This window comes from Vicia villosa, linkage group LG2 (genome assembly GCF_029867415.1).
Source record: "Vicia villosa cultivar HV-30 ecotype Madison, WI linkage group LG2, Vvil1.0, whole genome shotgun sequence".
NCBI lineage: Eukaryota > Viridiplantae > Streptophyta > Magnoliopsida > Fabales > Fabaceae > Vicia > Vicia villosa.
Genome location: NC_081181.1, coordinates 142842249 through 142866262, shown reverse-complemented (window position 1 = coordinate 142866262; position 24014 = coordinate 142842249). Strand labels below are relative to the sequence as shown.

At 31.5% G+C, this 24014-nt stretch overlaps 1 non-coding gene across 1 annotated transcript; it reads right to left on the bottom strand.

Moving 5' to 3' along the window:
- Window positions 1-8569: 8569 nt before the first annotated feature.
- LOC131654495 (small nucleolar RNA snoR126) lies at window positions 8570-8663 on the bottom strand. Its single transcript, XR_009299520.1, has one exon. It is a non-coding gene; the product is annotated as a small nucleolar RNA snoR126 (small nucleolar RNA).
- Window positions 8664-24014: the final 15351 nt, after the last annotated feature.

Below are 24014 nucleotides of genomic sequence, written 5' to 3'. Positions count from 1 at the left end.
GGAGTAGCGGTAACCAGAGGATTTTTTGAGAGTCTTGGGTCACGATAATTCTCAATTGGATTTAGTCGAGTGAAAGCTTCGAAGAAAGTGGTTCTGTTGAAGAACTAGTGGTAACCGAAAGATCAATTGATATTATCGGGTTCTATATCGAGCTCAAGATCAAGGGAAGAGAAAGAGTTAGGATAAAAAACAAACATAGGGTTTGTAGGGTTGGATTGCTACATTTTTCTTGTAAACAGATTTTTCAAAGTAAGATTGATTATCTCAATTCCGTTTGGGATTGTAATTTGTTTTCAAATCAACAAAACCTTCAGAAAATGCTGATAAAAATTGACTACACAATAAGTGTTCGATAAATTGCTTCACTCAATTTTTGTTTAATCATTCCATTGGAAATAGGTTACATGCGTGTTTAAGTTTAAACGTATTGTGTTGATAGTGGAAATAGATTAATTCAACTACTTTTCATTATCATTTTGATCTTAGTGGTACTAATGCATATATGAGTTTTTCAATAACAGTTCAGATTAGACGAGTTGATTCAGACATTTTCCGCTATCTATAGTTAAAACGTTTTAAAGTAGCATTTTCACTAAATATTTTAATTGTGGATATATTCACCCCCCTCTAGATAAGTTTCCTTCGTCTAACAAAAATAGTTGGTTCATGGACTCATGATGCTTTTACCACATGTGTCTAATGGAAGAGTACTTTGAGACTTTGAAGCTATAGCAAGGTGAACTAGTTCACCTAAGTGACAATAAGATTTGCAAAGCATGGTGTTAGAATTATCAGACTTAAAATGTTAGATGATTATGAGCTCCTTCTATACAATGTGTGGTATGTTCTAGAGCTCGGGAAAAATTTACTACCAATAAACATATTTGATGATTTAGGCTATTGTACTAGAGTTCAACATAAGGTGTTGAAGATACCGCATGGTGGAATGGTCAATGACTAAAGGATGTAAAATATATTGGTTATATATTTTAGAAGGTTCTAACTTTATTGTTCATTCATCATTATTAATGAAAATTTCTTTATCCAACCCAATGTCTTCTTGGTCACCTTTGGCGAAAAACCCAAAATACCCCTAATTTCGGAAATGCATTTTCGAAACGCTTTTTTTTTCAAAATTTGTCTTATTTCAAAAATGCACTTCCGAAAACACGAAAAAAAGGTGTTTTCGGAGATGCATTTCCGAAAACACCTCTTTTTGGGAGAGGGGTGTCTTCGGAGATGCATGTCCGAAATATTCCAAGACCAAATTGGTCTTGGAATGTTTCGGATATACACTTCCGAAAGAATTCAATCATTATTAAAAAATTAAAATCAAGGTGAATCAATACAATTAATAGGTATAAAATCAAGGTGAATCAATAAAATGAAGGTGAATCAAAATTTCCTAAACAATTTTAAAGTTAAAAATTATTTTACTAACTTATATAAATTAAAAACATTTTAATTTCATAAGTAAATTTTGAATTATATAGAATTAAATATAAAATTTATTCATTAAATAAAATTAAGGCAAATTTTTTTTTAATTTTTTAAACTAAATACAAAATTATAATTCATTTTTAATTATGAAAAATAATTATTTTTATCATAATTCATTATGAAAAATAATTTTTTATCATTATTATTATTATTATTATTATTATTATTATTATTATTATTATTATTATTATTATTATTATTATTATTATCATCATTAGTCTTACTTGATCTCTTTCAATATTATTATCAACCGTAGAAACATGAATTGAAATTATTCATAACTACATTTTAATAATTGGAATTATCTTAAATTTTTTGTAATTGAAATTATTTTAATTATTTTAATTAAAATTATTTTAAATTTTAAAATATGAATCAGAATAGAAATATATAATAATTATTATTCATAACTCATAAATTATATCAAAATATATAATTATTATTATTCATTACTCATAAATTATATCAAATGTATGATATGTGAATTAATTAATATCCCAAAATTTTAAATTTTTGGGATTTTTAAATTTTTTTTGGTTTTTCCGGAGGAGATGCATCTCCGAATTAATCAAAATTCCAATTTTTGAGATTTTTTCGGAAGTGCACTTCCGAAGTCTGGAAAAATTTTAAAAAAAAAATACTTCGGAGATACATCTCCGAAGCAAGGGCATCTTGGGGTTTTTGCTGGGGGTGACCCCATAGGGAGGTGAATAAAGAAATTTCCTTATTAATTTAGTGAAGACTTTCATGACGAGAACAAACTAATAAGAGTAAAAGTCAAGACATGGTAGAAGGTTGGGTGTTGTTTCATATCACTTTAATGATTTTTTCCGAAGACAAAAGATGAAAATGCATTTCAATGTTCTTGGCATTGTGCTAGAAACTAAGTTATGATGATATTTTTGGGATAAGTCTAGTGTCAAAGGAGCTTATTTAATCGACAAATATCCGCTCACATGAATTAATATACTTCCAAATACTTATGGAGGTTTAGATGACTAAACATGTTAGCGAATCTGTTTTAAATGTCTTCAAATATTTTCCTTTTACATAAATCAAGCTAATCCAATTTAATAATTTATTTTAAATTGTCAATTGTTTTTGATTTATTACACGGCACTTTTTTTTCCTTCACCGTAATTTTATCCTATTGATTTTTCATAACATGATCTTTTACGAAACAATTGATATTTTGTTGTATAATTTCCTTGGAAAAGCCTAGTCCTCCAAATTTTTGTTTCCTCTTTTTAATTATTTTTAATAAATTTATTGAGTTGCTACAAATAATAAGTGATGATTTTGGAGATTCAAATAAAAGGTTACATGCCCTTTCTTTCCTGTGATGTTATATATTTAATTTTTGCTTTAACAAAAACTTAACCAATACATGCCCCTCCAAGTTTTTCCACTTTCTCCAAAATGTAGCTGTTTGCTTCTTCTTCATCCCCAAAGTGAAATCTTTGAAATGTCGATTCATTCCATGAATGATGACATCATCAATTTGCATGCAAATTTGTGTGACCAAGTTAATGGAGACAGGAATTCTAGAGTGCATGATTTGGTTTGGCAGATGTGACAAAGGGCTAGGAGGAATGTTGAGAAAGAGAAAGAAACAATCTCTTTTTATTGTTGTAGTAATGATGAGTATATCCACTCACCCAATAATTGAGACCAATTATGAGTTTGCCAGAAAATTATAAGGCATTGCTAGTAAAAGAGCTCTTACTCTTGTACTTCATATAACCAAACTTTACTTGCTTTATTAAATTTCACCAACCTTTTTCTTGGTGGATAATGAGAATTGTTTCTCCAATATTGAGTTTGAATATGCAAATTCAAAATTTTCTTCGGATATTTTGATTTTACGATGACAAAAAATTATTTTAAATAGATTAATTTTATAAAATTGATTTTGATAAAGTGTGTTGATTATAAAATAAATTATGTTTAAACTTTTTAAAATAAAAATGGAGTTAAAAGTAAATTTGTTGAAGCAAAAAAGAAATTATAAATTCTAACTTTAAGTTAGAATTAAGTGTGAAAGCTAAATCAATTCTACTCATATAATTTCAGTTCATTTAAAAATGTTGTTTTAATAATAAATAAAAAAAATTTAATTTAATTTTGACATCAAATAGATTATTAAGATGAGTCACGTATAAGTCAACTCTTTTTAAAATGTTTCAGGAGAGTAATTAAAATTATGCAAATAGATTATCAATCACGAAATTTCCAAGAGAAAATAGTCTATTTAAATTGTAACAATGTCCTATTGCAATGTAGAAATCATTATAAAATTGTACCATCGTGTATGATACTAATATCACTCTTAAATATGATATTAATTGACACCACTCAAAATTCTAAAGAGAATATTTTTCTAAAATTGACTTTTCTCAAAAGAGAAATTTTCGCAACGCTAAATATAATTGTTGACCTTTCTGTCTTGACTTTAGCGTAGGCTTGGCCGACGCTAAAATAAATATTGATTTTTCACAATTTTTTTAAACGTAGCATCGGTCCTTTAGCGACCATCTAGCCTCGGTATAACCGAGACTACGTAGCCTCGGCTCCTTTTCCACCGACGCTACTTAGTAGCTTCGCATGTTTTATTAAAGGCCCGACACCGACGCTAAACCGACGCTAAATACGTATTGGTGTTGGTGTTTTAGCATTTAGCATCCGCTAATGGGCGACGCTAATAACTGTTTTTCTAGTGGTGTGAAAGCAACATAAGATGCTCGAAAAACTCGAGGATTAGAAAGAGAGAGCAAACTAGAAAAACTTAACGAGAAAAAAAGAAGAAGAGATGAATTCAAAAATTTCGTGATAATAGAGAGGTGATCGAAGCTCTTTATTTATAGGAAAAAATCCAATTAAATTCCATGAATGGATGACTCAGATCATTTGACCATTATGAAACAAACGACCACAAGAATAAATGAGAGGAACAAATGATGGAATATGTAAGGTGTCTGCATGTGCATTTTCCACTCACGCTAGCGTGTGACAAAGAGATTTCTATTTCCTGCTGAATCTAGTACCCCTCTACTTTGTGCTTTCTCAATACACAAAAACGTATACTCAAATATACTTAAAGATATCATCATTAATTCTTCATGTAAACAAACAAACATCAAGTGTCACAATAATTTCATGGTTTATCTTTCGATGGAAGAAACTCTTAGTCACATATCTATGACCTGTCAACATTTATCGACTATGTCTATTTCAAACGATATGATAGGTAATTGTCCAGTTCTATCAGAGTAGTAAGAAAGTATCGTTCTCCTGAGGACCGTTTAGAGTACCGAATTTTCCTATCTCGTTAATTAGCTAAAACAATGATCAATTTAATTTGAATTGACTTTGATTGATTTAAATTTAATAAAAGATAGATTTAGGACTATGATTTTCGTCTTTCAGATAGATCAAGTAAAGCAATATTCTGAACTATGTTTGGAGAAGTTTTAGTTTTCAAAGAAATAATAGAAAATGATAGGTTGTATCTTCTTTCGAAACATATGGTCGTATCCTCGCCACCGAACCCCATATTCGCTTTTGTATGCATTTTCTCCAATATGCATAGATTATTATCATGTGTCAGCCTATTCGTTTGATTTTTAAGTTTGGGAATAATCCTTCACCTTTTAGTCCATCAATTGATATCTGAAGTTGTCTTTACTTTCATAAAAACATTCATTAATTGCATAAAATTTATATTGTAAAATAGAGTTTTGTAAAAAGATTTTTGGAACGATTGGCTTTACATAACTCACTTATCTAAACTCTTATTTATCATTATGTTATGAAAATTCATGTTCTCGTAGAAACAAATAGATTAAAGTTGTCATATATCTTTTTGGTAGAGTAAGATCTTGTCTTGAACTAGTGAATTACCTACATTTGTAGCATAATTCATTCGCCCATAATCCTTTAAGGTTTTCTATTTTTTAAGGTTTTCTATTTTGTAACCTTGGTTTAACCATCTGGTCTTTTTAGAACGAATATCAGTCATACCCTTTTAGTATATGACTCATATTTAAGACTATCTCTACTTTTATAGAGATATATAGATTAATCCCTAAAAGACTAGAGAAAACAATAAAATCTTAACAAATATAGAATTGAGATCTTACATTAGATTTGTATTTTAGACAATCCTCATAGTCTAAATATAAATAAAAACACCCATATATGTTAAAGATAAATGCATATTGTACTTGTCAAAAAGTATAAAATTTGTGGCACCCCTATGCTAATAGGAATGGCAGAGACCTTAGTAATTTTCTAAGGTTTAGAGTTTTCTCACGGTGGTGAAAAGCCTTGTTTGGTGGTAAATACGGTGATGAGAGATCAAGATTACGTGATGTGAGGTGCTCTGTAGCTTTAAGGAGTCTCCTTAAACTTGAAGTTGGGGTATTTATAGAGTCCTATGAGCCTAAGTTTCAGGGAACTCCCAAGAATTGGAAACTGCTCCCCTTGACTGGGGGGGAGCTGTTGACTACCTATTTCCTAGGGAGTCAAGTGCATGACTTCGCTCATGCAGCTAGGGTATGGGATGATCGTTATTGTCCATGTTTTACCCTTAGGGTGAGTCTCCTTCCATGTGAGGGTTATACCTCGGGGGACATGCCATGCGGCGGGCACACTGCAAGGGACATATGTCGCCCTATTTAGGGGGCCCCCACAAATATATCATTACATAGTCCCTTAAGCACAATGACTTGTAAAAGGCGAAGTGTTTTAAGCTTATCATTTCCTTTAGTTCAACTTTGAGGGTATGGATGAGTCTTTCAGTTAGAGACGGGTCCTTTCGTTAGAGGAGAGTCCCTCAATTAGAGGCGACTTCCTCAGCCGAGGGTGAGTAATTACCCTCTTGCCAAGTGTCTTATGAGTAACCTATATGTCAACTGGGGATTTTAAACATCAATCACTTAGATGAACACCCACGATTTTATTAATGTAAGTATTTATCGCTTATTTCCGAGACACTAAACAATCCTAGCACGTGTCAGAAATTTGCTAAGCTCTTTAAAAATTTCGGGGGAGCCTAAAAGGTTTTTGAATGCTCTTGGCTTCGGAGAGGGTTACCATGGTCGTATCTTCAAACTCTCTCTCCCCTAATATACACTTTCACCCCCTTATCAAGGACATGGGCTTTTTCCCTTTTTTTAATGGAGGTCTTAAGGGTCCTCAATATTGCGCCTTCTCTGTTAGTCTCTAACAATTGGGGCTTTGTTAGGACTTTTAAAATGTTGTGCAAAGGATTGAAAGTCTCCTCACTATTAGGGTATTTTTTTTCATTTTATACTACTAGGCCCTCAAAAGGCAGTGGAGTAACCCTATGTGGCCTTATCAGGAAGGCCTCATTCAAACCCCCACTCCAATCACTATAAGAATTGAAAAGAAAAATTCGCCTTAGTCAGGGGAAGAGTAGGTTCTCGAGTTCTGTTGGGGTCGTCGCTCTCTTTCCATTGACCTGGACAGCCAAACTCGTGGAAATTTTGGGGTACGATCATAAATACCTTACGCCCCAAAGAGGCAAAGATAGTTCGCCTCCTAGAGATGTTTGAGGTTATGGATTATTGCACAATGATTAAGATATGGTAGGAGGATGGTGACTCCCTTGATGAATACTTGAGTACACTTTGAATACCTAGGTGCTTTTTTATGGGTATCCTAAAGTAGTGTGTGTGGCCCTCATGTATTGTATTATAGTTCAGATGGCAAAGATTACCACCGAGAAGCGGAAGAAAAAGTGGGACAAGATCCAAGCCGCACGCGGGGATATGTACAGCCCCTAAAGTCGTCCTAAGGGCTTCATTGTTAAAGCGGGAAAAGGGAAGCTGAAGAACAGCCTCTTGACTCGGCCAATGCTAAGGCCTAGAAACAGGAAGGAGTACTCACTAATTATCAGGGGTGGAGTTGTTCTGCTCGCCTTAGGGGAAGTGAAAGCTGAGAGACCGCCTGATGACAAGGCCCCGCCACCTCAGCCTCTTTGTGGATCAAATCTGATTTTGATGTCGTCTAGTTTATTGTATCTTGTCTCTTCTTATCTAAAAGTTTCTTGGTGACTATAAGGCTCTCAAAGTTGAGTTACCCTCTGCGCTTATCGAAATGAAGGAAAACCTTTTACCAAGGGCACTAATGCTGGAGGGTATCAATTGGGAGAGGCAAGATTGGGTTGAAAACGACTCGAAGGCGAAGCTTAAGAAGTATGAGGATGGTTACTCTGAAAGCCAGACTCTGCTAGAGACCTTGCAAAAGGATAAGGAATCCTGGGCAAACAATTTGGCCGCTCTCACTACCAGAGAGGAGTCTCTGAAGACGCACTCTGTTCCAAAAAGGAATTATAGGGTGAGGTAGAAAAGCTCAAGGATTGATTGGTTGTAATTTTTTATATTTATTTTAAGCGTGTGAAGGAATATGAGACCTTCTTCTATCCCTTATTAAATATGGACATGTTGGATGTTTTTAAAGGCGCTCAAGATGGTCCTGGTGATGATATGGCAATGGAAGGAGGTGATTCGGTCACCCTATTTTTTCTAAGTTTTCCGTTTATTTAGTAGTTTTTGCACAATTGTATCGGAGCGCCAATTGTTGATATTATCACCTTAAGGCTGCGCATATACCTAGCAGAAAGAGATGAGTTGCAAATTAGATTGCTTTCTTATAGAACAAAATTGTTGTTTACGAGACTATAAGGACAAACTACACCATTGGTAAACATACTTTTGCTCTTTATTATTCCAACAAAAATTATAATAAAAATAAATCCAAAAATGGAATAATTCACCTCATTTTGTCATTAGATTTAAAAAATTGTGTTCATATTGAGACTATTTCCTGCTTAATAGTCAAAAGACATGGAATCCATATACTTTATATTGCAGACAAATACAGATTACGAAACCAGTTACAATCATGAGAAACACCACATCCTACGCCGTCCAGTTTCGCATTGTTCTTTCCTTTTCATTTAACATGAGAAACAAATCATTCAAAAGGTTTTACAAAACAGACTATTTCTTCAGATTAACTTGAAAAACTATAATATAATCATTAAGAGGCTCAGACACGCACAAACACAGTCATCAAAGAGCAACATAGTTGCTTTGGTATTTATCAGATTCGAGAAATGTTGTTGTTCATCATAGCCTCAGATTTACAGATTAACAAAAACAAATGGAAAAGATTTGAAATTAAAATCATCATCAATCAATTCGCAAAACAAAGATACATAATTGATGAAAGATTTTTGCTAATAACGGAAAAGACTCTCGATTCCTAAAACGAATTGCACTGCCGAAAGCATAGAGAACGAAACATGAGATTGAAAAAAGTATGATGAATTGAAAACCTAATTTGATAGATATTTACACTGGAATATGGGCCAATAGTTTTGGGCCGGACCCAGATCCAAATATACTAGATTGCCCCTTTTATAGGAAAATTTTAGACGATCTCTTAATGCACCCTATATGGTGCAAAAGAACCCTATAAAAAATAAAAAATGTTCCTCTTATTCCGAAAATATATTTCCAGAACCACCCTTTGCAATACTCACAAATATACAAAATGGTTTCACCCTACAGTCAAATTATAATTTTTTTCGGAGATACATCTTTAGAATTTTGATAAATTAAATTGTCAATTAACCACTACAGGGAGTTATCTAGATATGTACCTCTGGACAATTGAAGCGAGAATTTAGAAATCTGTCACCTTTGCATATCAGATTATTTCGGAGATGCATCTCCGAAAAAATCAAAAGTGAAGTTGCTAAAAACAGCCACCTGCATGATCATCGTTCATTTCCTTTTTTTTCTTCCATAAACCCTCTCCAAAAACACATTCATTCTCATTCAAGTTTTTCACTTCAAATCTTCATTCTTGTGTTTCATCAAATCAAAAGGAGCAAAAGGAGTTGAAATTTAAGGTAAAGTTCATTCATTTCAACTCTCATTGCTCACATTAATCTTGTTTTAAAGTTGGAAAAAAGGTTACGGTGTAACCGAAAGTGTATCTCCGGATTCTATATGAAATCATTCAGAAATGCATTTCCAAAAACTGTCTGTACTAATTTCTTCCTATTTTATGTTTTTGATTTAATTAGGTATGGTGCATCCTGATGTTATTCCCAAACCTATTGTGTCTCAGGAACCTTCACCTGTAGTAGTGAAGGAGGTAGATATTGGAAGCCGTTTCAAAAATGAACTAGAGTTTGAATTTCGTGATCAAATGATGCAATGGATTCGTACAGAGGCGTAAAAGACATACTTGCAATCTTGAAGCATAAAAGACCCTAGAATATCACAAATATCAGGAAAATGTACAACAAGTGCTATCAATATAAATTAACACTTAAGGGGGTACAACCAAAATGAAACACCTATAGAAACTCCTAGATGATAACAAGTACGTATCTAGGCACCGGAGATGCGAGGATGGAGTAACAGTTAGTGATGTATTTTGGACTCATCCTGATTCTATAAGGTTGTTCAACGCGTTTCTCATTGTGCTCATAATTGATTCAACGTATAAAACCAAAAAGTACATGCTTCCATTATTGGAAAATGTTGGTGTTTCCTCTATTGAGAAGACTTATTATGTCGAGTTTGTATTTTTATAGTGCAAAAAAGAAGACAACTTTGCTTTGGCTTTAGAGGTGTGTTAGTCAATATTGAAGTACCAATAAGAAATGCCGAAAGTTATTGTTACCGACCGCGATAGCAAACCACCTTCTTCACGGTCTTCAAAGGAGCTCTAATTAGCAAACCACCTCTTTTACCGCCTCCACCAAAAATTACATTCATTGAGGAGATGCCGGTTTTTATGCACAATTACATTGAACGAATCGTCAATGTCAAGGGTGACAATAAATACAGTTTTCGAGCTAATTCTGCTTTACTTGGTAAAGGAGAAGATGATCACCTACTTGTACGCCATAATCTTATCCAATAGTTGAGGAGCAATGCAGAATTATACACACAGCTATTCGGGAATAAAGAAAAAGTTGAAGCAATTTATCACTTTCTTGTTCCTTGCATTAGTGGACCTGCACCGGAGGATAAATGAATGAGTTTCCCTTAAATCGGTAATCTCATAGAAAATGTGCATAAGAAAGTGTGTATTGATCTTACAATATGCGGTTTCTCAAAAACTTTTTTCCACAGCGCACTGCTCCACCTCCAAATCTAAATGATCGTATTATTTTTGTTTGGTGGGTTTCTAATCCGCAACATTTTATTCAAGTTCATTTAAAACCAGGATGCCTTATACCACTTACATCACTAGAAATGACAGCTCATTATACAACCAATGTTGAAACTTGGTCGGACCAATTTGCAGAAAGGAAGCAAGAGTTCACCAAATAGAGCAATATTGAAAGAGGAATAAATAAACAAAAGTCAAAGGGGGTACCATTAATAGCTGTAGATTTATCCAACGACAAGTGTTTCGGTTTATTTTAGTAATTATTTATCATTTTTTGTAAGTGACATTGTATTAATGTGTTATGATGTCTAATATATACATTTTGATGTTAGCAAAAAAACACTGCATTGATTACATGTTTCTGTCATGTTGCGTTTCTATTCTATTATGCTAGAAAGTTTCAAAAATACATTTGTGGAATAAATGATGGTTCTGGAAATATAATTCTGGAACGTGCCCTGATACAAGATAGGGTTTGTTAGATTCATATTAGTTTCCCACTACTATACATATAGATCACTTGTCATTTTATTTCATACCAAAACACAATACACTAGAATGAACATTATTTGACATGTTGTAAATGTTCACTTTACTAGTGATACACCATCAAGAGAATTTAAGAGCAGTGAGTACACCTCTCTTGAAGATGTGTAATACACACTACACGAGCTTCTGCCATATGGCGACAATCACAAAATTGTGAAGATCGAGTACCGCTCGCCATCCGTTGACAAAGAAGGGAAGCTTGATTTCAGCAACTATGAGCTGAAGACGACCGCTAATTTAAGGGCTATGTGGAGAACATTTTTATGTTTAGAATCAAAAGTTATGATCGAGCTGGATGCGACTGTTTTGAGATTGGTCGATGATATTATCAAGATTTTACAACATCCACCTAAATATTGAAGTGTAATGTTTGATCTATGTTAAAATCACTCATGTATTGTTGATTTTATGATATCAAAGGCATTTTCATTTTGTCAAGTTATTGTTTTTCCATTCAATTTTTTGTTTCTACTTCGTAACGTTCCAGAATAATTGATGTTTCAGTATATGTTTGGTGCGTCTGAAGATATATCTCCGGAACCTGGGGGCATTAAAGTATTTTCGGCGGTACGCTAGAAGATTATGGGGTGCATTAAGAAATTCTCAAATTTTACCTCATACCCCATCAATTATCCCCATACCCAAACATTAACTTTTTTAGACCTAAATACCCTCATATAAATAGTTAATATTTTGAAAAAAAATTCACTTTTCCACCTCACACTTCAGACTCACAAAAAAACTCGTCCAAATCGGAACAGTCTTCACAAATCTTTCGGTTAAAAAATTCTACACTGTAACAGATCAAATGAGTCTTACGATTTTATGCTTTAAACCGAAACATTTTTTCCAAGTCTTCTGGTTTTGTGTTTTGATCCGGACCACTTTGGAAAACTCTTTCGGTTTGTGAAAAACCATACCAGAACTCATTCGTAAAGTATTCCGTTTTTTTATATTTTACATTCCGAAACCCTTTTAAAATATGTTCTAGTTTGGTTTTTTAAATTTTTTATGTATTTTTTGTTATTTTGGTAGTGGTGCGAACATGAGGCTGGGGTAGTAGGATTCCAGATAGTAGTTTAGGATGAGGCATTCCATCGATGTTGGCAGGAGAGGAAGAGCATATTGGTGCACATGCATTCACTCCATAGCTAGTTGGCTTTCTAGAAGAGTCGTATGATATGTCTTTTCTGATAAATTACGAGCATCATATTGCTCGATATTTATGGTTTGGTGATCTAAGTAAAAGAAATTTATTTTAATTTGAATAATTTTTTATTTTTCAATTGTATTTTATAATGTGTATTTTTATATATTTTTAGGAGAGAGGTCCAGAGAAAAAGTTTAAAGTTGATGGACATAGACTAAAGCTTACACAGATGGTTTATGTTGCTCTCTTATTAGAGATGGAGGTTTAGATGTCTAGGTCTGGTATATCTTCACTTCAAAGAACTAGTTTGACAAAGATAGACCCAAACCTGATATTCACATTTGTAGAAAGATGACATCTAGAGACACCTTCATTTCAAATGTCATTTGGTGAGATAATTATTTCCATGGATGCGTCACTTATCTTATTCACCTTCCCATCAGGGGCGTGTTGTGGAGCCCCAAACATGTCAGTGAAGAAGTTATTGCTGAACTTGTTGTTGACTACTTATAGTGTCACTGAGAGATGCATCAGGACAAGTTCGTAGCTGCAGGGGGACTTATTATAAGTTGAACTGTTTATACAACTTATTCAAAGAGCATGGATCAGCTTCTAGATAAGACTGTGCGACCAGAGCGTATATGCTGATGTAGGTGGGTTGCACCATTTTTACTTACAAGACTTTTATGCTTGTCGAGGCATAATATCTGTTGTTATTTAGGGACTTGGATAGTCTTCAGAGTTACAGTTATGGAGCAGCTGCGTTTGTTACCCTCTACATATATCTTAGAGATGCATCCATGTTCAGTTGCATGCATCTCAGTAAATATCCTACTCTACTGCGGGTATTTATTTTAATTTTGTTGACTGTTTGCTATGTCCTGAATAAAGTTCCCAATTCAAAAAATAAGATCTCTCATTATGAGATATTAAAGAAAAGACAACCAATCTTGTCTTATTTACAACTTGGCGCTGCTTGGCTTATGTCAGAATTCTGGATCCAAAGCTAGACAAACTTGCTAGTAAAGCCTATGGATGTGTATTCATTGGGAATACAGCAAACAGTGAGGAATACATATTTTATGACCTAAATGTTAAACTAATTATTAAATCAAATGACATTGAATTATATGAAGACAAATTTCCTTTCAAATAGAGAAATAGCGGGGGCACTAAATCAAGTCACATTCCTATGATAAGAAGCACAGAAAACAACGATGAAGTAGAAAAAAAACTTCACAGAAGTAAAAGAGTAAGAGTAGGTAAAGATTATGTGCTTGATTATATGGCTTATAATGTAGAAGAAGATCCAGTAAATCTTCAAGAAGCCTTGTCATCTCTGGATGTAGATTTGCGACAAGAACCTATTAATGAAGAGATAAATTATCTAGAATCTAACATGTCATAGAACATAGTAGACTTGCCTACTGGTTTCAAAATAATGAGTTATAAATGGATTTTGAAAAATAAACTAAAACTAGATGGAACAATTGATAAGTACAAGGCTCGCCTTGTAGCCAAAGGTTTTAGGCAAAGAGAAAATATAGTTTTCTTTGATACTTTTTCACCAGTCACTTGAATTACACCTATTAGGGTACTAATTTCAATAACCGCTATTTATAACTTATTAGTACACCAAATGGATGTTAAAATAACTTTTTTAAACGGTGACTTAGAAGAATAAATCCATATGGACCAACCGAAAGAATTTGTGATTCATGGACAAGAAAATAATGTTTGTAAGTTAGATAAGTCTTTGTATGATCTAAAACAAGCTCCAAAGTAATGGCATGAAAAGTTTGATAACTTGATATCAATGGGTACAAAGTGAATGAAAGGGATAAATGTGTTCATTACAAATATGAGAATCGCATTTGCCCTATCATATGTTTCTATGTAGGCGATGTACTCATATTTGGATCAAACATTCAGGCCGTTAATGATATGAAATCATTATTGTGCAATAACTTTGATATGAACGACCTCGAAGAAGCGACTGTTATTCTTGGTATTAAGATCACGGGATTCGAGCAGGTAATTTCTTTGGATCAATCACACTATGTGGAAAAGATCTTAAAGAAATATAACTACTTTAAATGTAAACATGCGTGCACTCCATACGATCTAAGTGTGAAATTGTTTAAGAACAAAGGTGAAAGTGTTAGACAAACCAAATATGCGAGCATCATTGGCAATATTAAGTATGCCACTTATTGTACTAGACCCAATATTACATGTCGTAGGATAGTTATGTAGGTTAACTAGTAGATTGAGTAATGAGCATTGGCAAACTATTGAGCGAGTCATGTGGTACCTTAAAAGGACCATGAATCTCGGTTTACATTATCAGAGATTTCCTGTTGTATTTGAAGGATATAGTGATGCATATAGGAGTATCTTATCAAATGATTCCAAAGTAACTAGTGGTTGTATATTTAGTATACCTGGAGGAGTTGTCTCTACGAAATTAAAGATATAGATTATCTTGGCTCAGTCCACGATGGAGTCTGAGATAATAGCACTAGCGACTACTAGTGAAGAAGCAAGTTGGTTAAGATGCTTGATAGCTGAGATCTATTTATGAGAAAAACACATTTCAGTTGTGTTGATCCGCTGCGATAGTACTGCAACTATTGTAAAAATTAAGAACCGTTTCTATAATGGTAAAATACGTCAAATTAGAAGAAAGCACAACACTATTAGAGATTGTATTTCTAAAGGAGTTGTAAGAGTGGATCATGTATCACTAATGGAAATTTAGCAGATCCTTTGATGAAAGGATTAGCTAGAGAGAAAGTCTATAATACATCCAAGAAGATGGAACTAACACCTATAGAGAAGCGAGTTACTCATGATGGTAACCCGACCTAAATGATTTGAGATCCTAAGAAATAGGTTCAATGGAAAATAATAAATTGTGAGTAATTGATATGTGATGATCATGCGAGTATAAATTAGTAAAGCATGAATCCTAAAGCAATGAGAGGATGATATAATAGAAGCTCTTAATGAGATATATACTTTGTATGAGGGAGTACCTAGGCTACAGAAGTACTCTTGATATACTCACTTTGTAATTATGGAACTTAGACCGGTTCCTATGGAATTTCAAGGCATAATTCCTAGAGCCTTCACTAAATCGGGATACATGTGCAAGGCCATTAAAGCATGAGCTATTAAAATACACCTTAAGAAAAGGTTATGTACGGGTTTGATGTTTGAGATAGAATTCAAAACAATAGTGTCACTCTTGTTGAACCGGAATCCTACTTGCTACACAAAGGTTCAAGTCATAGACACCTATGTTTATGCACAATCTTAGAAACGTTTGACGTTACTTCTGAAACACTTTTCTAAATTCAAGTGGGGAATTGTTGGAACATTATGTCTATATTTCAATATAGGGAGTTGAATTTAAAAAAATTCCTTAAGTCAATTCCCACATTGTGTGTTACTTGAAAAAAATCCTTAGTCCCACATTGCTTAAGTGAGATATCTTAGCTAGCTCACTTCATTATATAAGGAAAGTCCTTGATTCATTCTAAAACACACCAATAACTCTTTTTGTTGGGTTTTTCCTTCCTCGCTCTCATAACTCAGCATTTTTTAAATTGTCGAAACGACAACTTCTCTCAATTTCTTTCTATTCGTTGAATTTTCCGAGTACTATCTTGAATTCTCTTTAGAGAATTATGTTATTTTCTTCTCGCTTGAGTTGGAAAATTATCAAGTATAATTTTTTGGATTCTCTTTAAAGAATTATTTGAATTTCTCTTGTTTGAGAAATTATTTTGAGTGGTCAAATGACCATTATTAAATTCTTTTTTAGAGAATTATTTGAATTTTTCCTTGTATGAGAAATTATTAGACTGGTTTTTATACCTGATACTACGAGTGGCTTTTAACACCATCAACAAGATATTGTGCCATCAGATGGTGTATTACTAGACTGGTCATCTACTGTGCAAGTAGTAATTGTACAATATAGAACTGAGTTGTTTTATCCTAGAGGTGGTGCGGTAGTTAAGTAGTAATTGTACAATATAGAGCTGAGTTGTTTTATCTTGGAGACGGTGCTGTAGTTAGGCTGCTTTGCATAATTTTAGACAATATTGCAAAACGTCTTAAAGAGATAGATTTAATTCGTGACTTGACCCAATAATTTCTTCTATGGCTGATTTTTCAAAACCGTGAAACAACAAATTCCATTAAAAATATAGATGATAAAATTGCGAATAAACTCACATCATTCATATATATATATATATTATAAAATAGAAAATTGCATTAATGTATTTTTTTATAAACAAAAGATAGGAGAGTATAAAGAAGTACTCTACCTAAAAAAGAAGCATTAAGAAATCCTTGATAAACCAGATAAGATAAGGGTAAAGACTCCAAAATTACAATCGTCGCACCTTTTGAACTTATTGACTACTTATTTCCATGAAAGAAGTTTGACAATGAAAATCATTTTAGATGAGTCTTTAAACCCTCTGTTGAACAACATGTTATTCCTAGTAATCCACAACGACCAACAAACCGCAAGTTAAAATAAACTACCGACAACTTTCGAACTCTACCTTTGAGCACATTGGTAAAAATCTTACAATTAGCTTCTGTTGGAACATTATGCATATATTCCAATATAGGGAGATTAATTGAAAAAGTTCATTAAGTCAAGTTCCACATTGTATATTAGTTGCAAAAACTCCTTAGTCCCACATTTCTTAGATTAGAAATCTTAGCTAGTTTACTTCATTATATAATGAAGTCACTTGTTTCATTCCAAAACACACCAAAAACTTATTTTGAGTTTTTCCTTCCTCACTCTCATAACTCCGCGTCTTTCGAATTGTCTAAGCGCCAATTTCTCCCCCTTTCTTTCTACTCGTTGAATTTTCCGAGTACCTTCTTGAATTATCTTTAGAGAATAATGTTAATTTCTCCTCGTTTGAGTTGAGAAATTATAAGTATAATTTTTTCTTGGATTCTCTTTATAGAATTATTGAAATTTCTCTTGGTTTGAGAAATTACTACGACTGGTCTTTATACCAGATACTAAGATGGTATTCATACCATATTTGAATGGTCCTAGTACCATCTGAGGGTGTATTTCTAGACCGATTATCTACCATGCAAGTAGTAATCGTATAGTATAGAACTGGGCTGTTTTATCCTGGAGGCGTCGTGGTTATTAAGAGCTGCTTTGCATAATTTTGGCAGTACCGCGAAACGTCTTAAAGAAAGTGTATCAATCCGCGACTCGACCCAGTAATTTCTTCGGTGGCAAACTTGTTAAAATCGTGATCCAACAGCTTCTATCGAATCTACAGTTTTTATCGGATCCATATCCAGCCAGAATACCATACTCCACAAATGCTTCGCCACACTCCCTATTGAAGACTTCTATTTGACCACTAGTATTTAAGAAGCTCTCAATTTGATAGAGTTGAAGTGTTCTCGAATCTACAACTTTGATTACATTAAAGTTATTAACTGAATATAAAAAAAAAAATCTGAATTAAAGATTCTCAACTACTTGAACTAAATGCACCGCAACAGGATGAAAATTTTTTTTTGCATATAAATGAAAACAAAATAATAAAATCATATTAAAAAATAGGCTAAATTACAGTTTTAGTCCTCCTATTTTTGTCAATTTACGAAAGCAGTCCCCTTATTTATTTTTTAAACAGTTTTGGTCCTCCATGTCCATTTTTCGTCAAAAAAATGTTGATTTTTCAGTTTTTTGTATTCGTGGGATACTTTTTAAACGTGAGTGAACGTAGAGAGCGTTTTTTGGAGAATGAAAGAGATGAACGAACAAGCTGGGAGAAAAAGACGACGATCTGAGAAGACGATTATAGGAAGAAAACGTCGTCAATAATTAATATTTCTTATTCTAAGTCAATAAAAGTATGCTACGTATCTAAAAAATAGCACAAAACAGTGTTTTTTGAATGAAAAATGGACATGGGGACCAAAACTGTTTAAAAAATAAATAGGGGGACTAATTTCATGAGTTGGCTAAAATAGGAGGACCAAAACTGTAATTTAACCTAAAAAATACAAACAAAACTCTACATATAGATGAAAACAAAATAATAAAATCACATTAAAGAATACAAAAAAGAAACTTATTTATATGTGTGTTTATTTCAATATAAAACAAAATGATGAACATCAAGGGATGATTCGCGGTCAAATTTAACCCTAAATTACTCCTCTACTAGTAAAAAAAAACACATTTTAAAAATAAAATATCACATCGTTTAAAATCAAAATCAATGTAAAAAAATTGTAGTATTTAATTTTTTTAACAAATACCCTAAATAACTCCTCTTTAATATTACTAGTAAGAAATATATTTTATTTAATAAAATATCACATCGGGTTAAAATCAAAATCAGTGTAAAAAAACCGTAGTATTTAAATTTTTTAACAAATAATTAATAATATTTATCATTGTAATCCAAAAGGATAATAGTTAGAAGTTCGAAAATAATTAAATAAATCTTTTGTTAGTTTGGGGTGTAACAAAAAGATAAGAGTAAAAGTAGAAAAAAAACAAATATTTATATTCTTCTAGTCATTATTATAAATAAAAAGTTAATTAATTTTTATAATAATTTAAGAAGTTAAATAAATATAACTAATTTTTTAAATTTATGTAAACCTATAAGTTAAATGTTTTAAAAATATTATTGTTAATATTTAATTGATCAACTATTTGTATTAAATATTTTTAGAATAAATTAAATATACGAAAAAAAATAAGATTAATTATAGTTCTGATCTCCTTTATTTGATCTCTTTCACAAAATTATTTTTCATATTTAAATTTTTAAAAATTTGATAATCTCCCACATTTTATCATTTAAATTTGCGATGTATTCATTTTTAAATAATGTATTACCTATAAATCCAATAAATTATTGTATAAATTTTTTTAGAACTTTAAAATAAAATATATATAAATTATATTTCATCAATTTTTAGTGAAAACTTATAAGAAGAATTCAAGAAACCTTTGGAGAATCTTAAAAGTTTAAAATATAAATTACACGATATTAAAAATAAATATTTATTAATTTTTAGTATAAAAGAGAATTAAAGTTATTTAAATTTAAAATATGCCAACCAGTTCTACAATTAAGTAAAATATGATATCAAAATCTTAACTAAATTTAAAAAATAATAGAAATAAATATTTTCTTAAACTATGTTGACGAAATACTAATAATAATCACTAAAAACGTAATACACAATAGTGGGATTTAGAATGTAAAATTGGATGATGACATTCAATCTTCCAATATCTCCTTTTATCAATGAGATAGAATTTGTAGATGAATTAATATAATTTTAAAATATTCAAATATTAAAGTTGCTAGTGGAAGCATATTATTAATGTTTATTGCATATTTATTTTATCAGAAAATATGTGATGCATTGAGGTTGCAAAATATTTTTATACTGTGAATTATCTAATTAAAAAAAATCAAATATTTTCTACGTGCTCAATATTTTATCCATTTGATTTATTGAAGAACAAGTGTCTAGGCAGGGCAAGGTAAACCGGAAATGAAGACAAAAACCGCAACTAAACAAAGACAATTAAAGAAGACAGGTTTCTTTAGAATGAATAAATTGACGACTTGAAATGGTTTGCAATAATATATCTAATTCCAGTGATTATGACTGACACAACTATAATTGAAGGAAGATGTTTACAGAATTGATGTTTAAATTAAAATTGGATTATTCATATGACAAATCTATGGGTTTGATTTTAACAATCTACCAACGACATAAGGTTAGGTTTAAATTTTGTTGATTATATATATATATATATATATATATATATATATATATATATATATATATATATATATATATATATATATATATATATAATGGATAGGTGATCAAAGTACTTTATCTAATATATATTTAAAATCTGAGTTATTAATTTAAATCCAACGATTATTATTACAAACATTTTTTATTATAGCTAAAAATCTCTTTTGATACGTCATATATATATATATATATATATATATATATATATATATATATATATATATACTTCTTCGATTTCTTATTATAAGCAAAATTTCACTTTTTAGATACATTGAATAATTAATGTATTAGATACATTAATTATTCAATGTGTCTAAAAAGTGAAATTTTACTTATAATAAGAAATGGAAGGAGTATATCACAAAACTCACAATTTGTTCAATAAAGAATAATTGAACAATTGTGTATTACATTATATGTGTCTTATACGATATTTTAATTATGATCGGATTCCAACAACATTAGTTTCACATAATTTAATCACTACTAAAGCTCAATTAAGAATCAATTCTAACAAAATCTAATCTTACATAATAAATCACTACCAATTGAATAAAGGATAAACTACACTAAAATTTGGAAACCTAAGCATAAAATATCCTACAAAAATAAAATGCAAGAGTGAGAGAGAGGGGGTAGGGGTGTGCAAAAAAACCGGTTATCCTTAACCAAATTGGTATCCATATTATTCCACTTTTTAAAACCCAATCCAAATGCTAAAATATAAAAGTGGGTATCCATTTTGTTATCCAAATATAAACCGGTACCCATAATAATAATGTGGTTTAGTTATTAGATACCCAAATTTTATTATGTATGAAATTTATATATTTGTTTCTTTTCATGGTATTAAGTGTATTTTTACTTTACATATCACACGCTTAAGCATGATGATCATATATTAGTTGTCAAATATTTTTTATACTGCTATATCATTTTTATACATAGAATGCTGTCAAATATTTTTATACTAGTATATATTTTTATACATAGAATGTTGTCAAATATTTACTATACTGTTATATCATTTTTATATATAGAATGAAGTTAATGTTGAGTTAATTAATCATGTGTTCGATTATACTCTATCAAATTTGTTCACACAGTAACTATATATAAAAGCCCACAGTCTGTGGTTACAGCTCCTCTCTCTATTTGAGCACCTCCATATATCAACTTTGTAAGTGCGCGGGAGCGGGATTTAGGAGGTGCTCAAATGTGTTCGATTTTCATATATTAAACTTCTTTTAAAATTGAGTTTTTATAAAACTGGTTTTTATAAAACTGGTTTCTTAAAGAAAATAAAAAACTAGTTTTAAGAGAAACCGATTTTAAACTGATTTTTTTAAAAAATTGGTTTTTATAAAAAACCGGTTTACAACCGAACCGGTCCACATGTAAATCGGTTTTAAAAAAATAAATCAGTTTTAAAGAAATGGTTTTAAAATCCAAACCAAACCATATATATGGTTCAATTTGGTTTAGTTATTGATCCATGCACACCTCTAAGAGGGGGTACACTAGAATATATAGTGGTTTGTGTTCGTCCTCGCTTTTCCCATTATGTCTATGATTAGTGCCCGCGACCTATCCTATTATAAAAATATGAGCTAAAAGTCACATGTTACTTTATATTGATATTGGATAATGTCACTATCTATTATTAACTGCTCTTAATATAAGACCAATCAATTTCTTATTATAAAGAGGAACCAAGCTCTCCAATTTAGTTTGATTAATGGTGGTTACATAATGTTTCTCAATGAGTAGTATTAATCAATTTCTTTGTAATTAAATTATAAGCATGAATGAATGGGAGGGGACTAGACCCATTTGATGTTAAAATTGTCACTTAAATCAGACTATATCAGTGGTGATAAGAAAAAATATATATATAAATTTTTCTTTTGATATATATATATATATATATATATATATATATATATATATATATATATATATATATATATATATAAATTAATCTTCTTTCAAATTTTAGGATGCATTAATTTTTCTAAACATAAATTTAATTAATACTATTAATTATGGGGTTTCCCTTTCATGTCTTGGAGAGTCTGACTCCGTCTTATTTAATTGATTTTTCCTCACAATTACTTCTAGATGACGGGTCTATTTGTCAAAATCTTTTTAGATGTAGAATTATTTAGGATATTGAATGATTGAATTATGTTGTAAAGAGAATTCATCACTTGTTTTTAATTTGTAATGTTTCTTCCAAAATTTGATACTTAGTCGTTAATCGACTTAGTGGGGTATGCCACCTGACTTTTTTTTTCTTTTTCTTTTCAATTTTTTTATTCCTTTTAGGTAGCTTCCACCTTTAACGATACTTAGATTTAATTTGAGATTTTGTGGCGTGGTCAAAGAAAGAATGTTTAGGGAATGGAATAATTTATAATTCATTCGTGTAAGTGTATTCCTTAGATTATGCATAGACATAGGGTCTGTTTGGTAAAAATAGCGGTTGGGTGATAAGTTAACTGATAGCTTATAGCTTATGACTGATGGCTGATGACTGATGACTTATAGCTTATAACGGATGATTGAGACTGATAGCTTATAAGCTCATTGAAGTGTTTGGTAAAATTAGCGGTTTAATTAACTTATAAATGTAAAATGACATAAAAAATATTTAATATATAATTATTTTATTTTAAATTAAAATAAATTATAAGGGTTAAAAATGGATATTAATTGAAATAATAAGGATAAAAAAGGAAGAAAAAGTAATAAACTATAAGACATAAGCTAAAACGCTATTTAAAATAGCGTCTAGAAAATAAGCTATAAGCTAGTAAAATAAGCTATAAGCTCGTGATGAAAAGACCGTTACCAAACGGGTCTAAATTATCATATGAGCTTATAAGACATAAGACATAAGCTATAAGCTCGAAAATATGTCTTACCAAACAGAGCCATAGCTGCTTAATACTATAAAAGGAAATAAATTAAGAGGCTATTAACTAGGCATAATGATATACATCAATCCTATTGATACATGTTTAATCATAGAATCATTTTATCTTTAACTCTCCCCCTCAAACTAATGGTGACGAAGTCACTCCAAGTTTGTCCCTTAGAAAGTTGAATCTTGAGAGAGTGAGTGATTTAGTTAGACAATCTGCAATCTGGTCTACAGTTGGAACATAGGCCACTGTGATTTAACCTTTAAGTACTGAATCTCTTATGAAGTGAACATCTATTTCAATGTGCTTGGACTTGGCATGCATAACAAGATTTGATGCAAGTGTTTTAGCGCTCAGGTTATCACACCACAATACTGGCTTCCTCGGTAGTTAGTTTTAATTCATTTAGGAGAGATCTAATCCAAGTTATCTCAGCTGCCAAGTCAGCTACATCTCTATATTTAGATTCAGTACTCGATCTTGACCAATGGCGGAGCTAGGAATTTTATGTAGCATGGGCAAAAAATTTAACTGCACGTTACATGTGACAATATATAAATAGTCATAAAGCGTGCTACATAAGAGAGATGAAACCTAACCTGCGAATAGTGTGCTAAATAAAATTAGGAGGTAAATGCCCTTTCCGAAACTTCTTTGCGGTGAATGTTCGAATAATATCAACATCTTTAATTGACTTGAATATCTCCCGCTCGATGTAACATATCATCAAGTCATTGAACCACGCATCGTTGACCTTGTTGCGCAAATTAGACTTGATAATCTTCATTGCTGAAAAAGCTCTT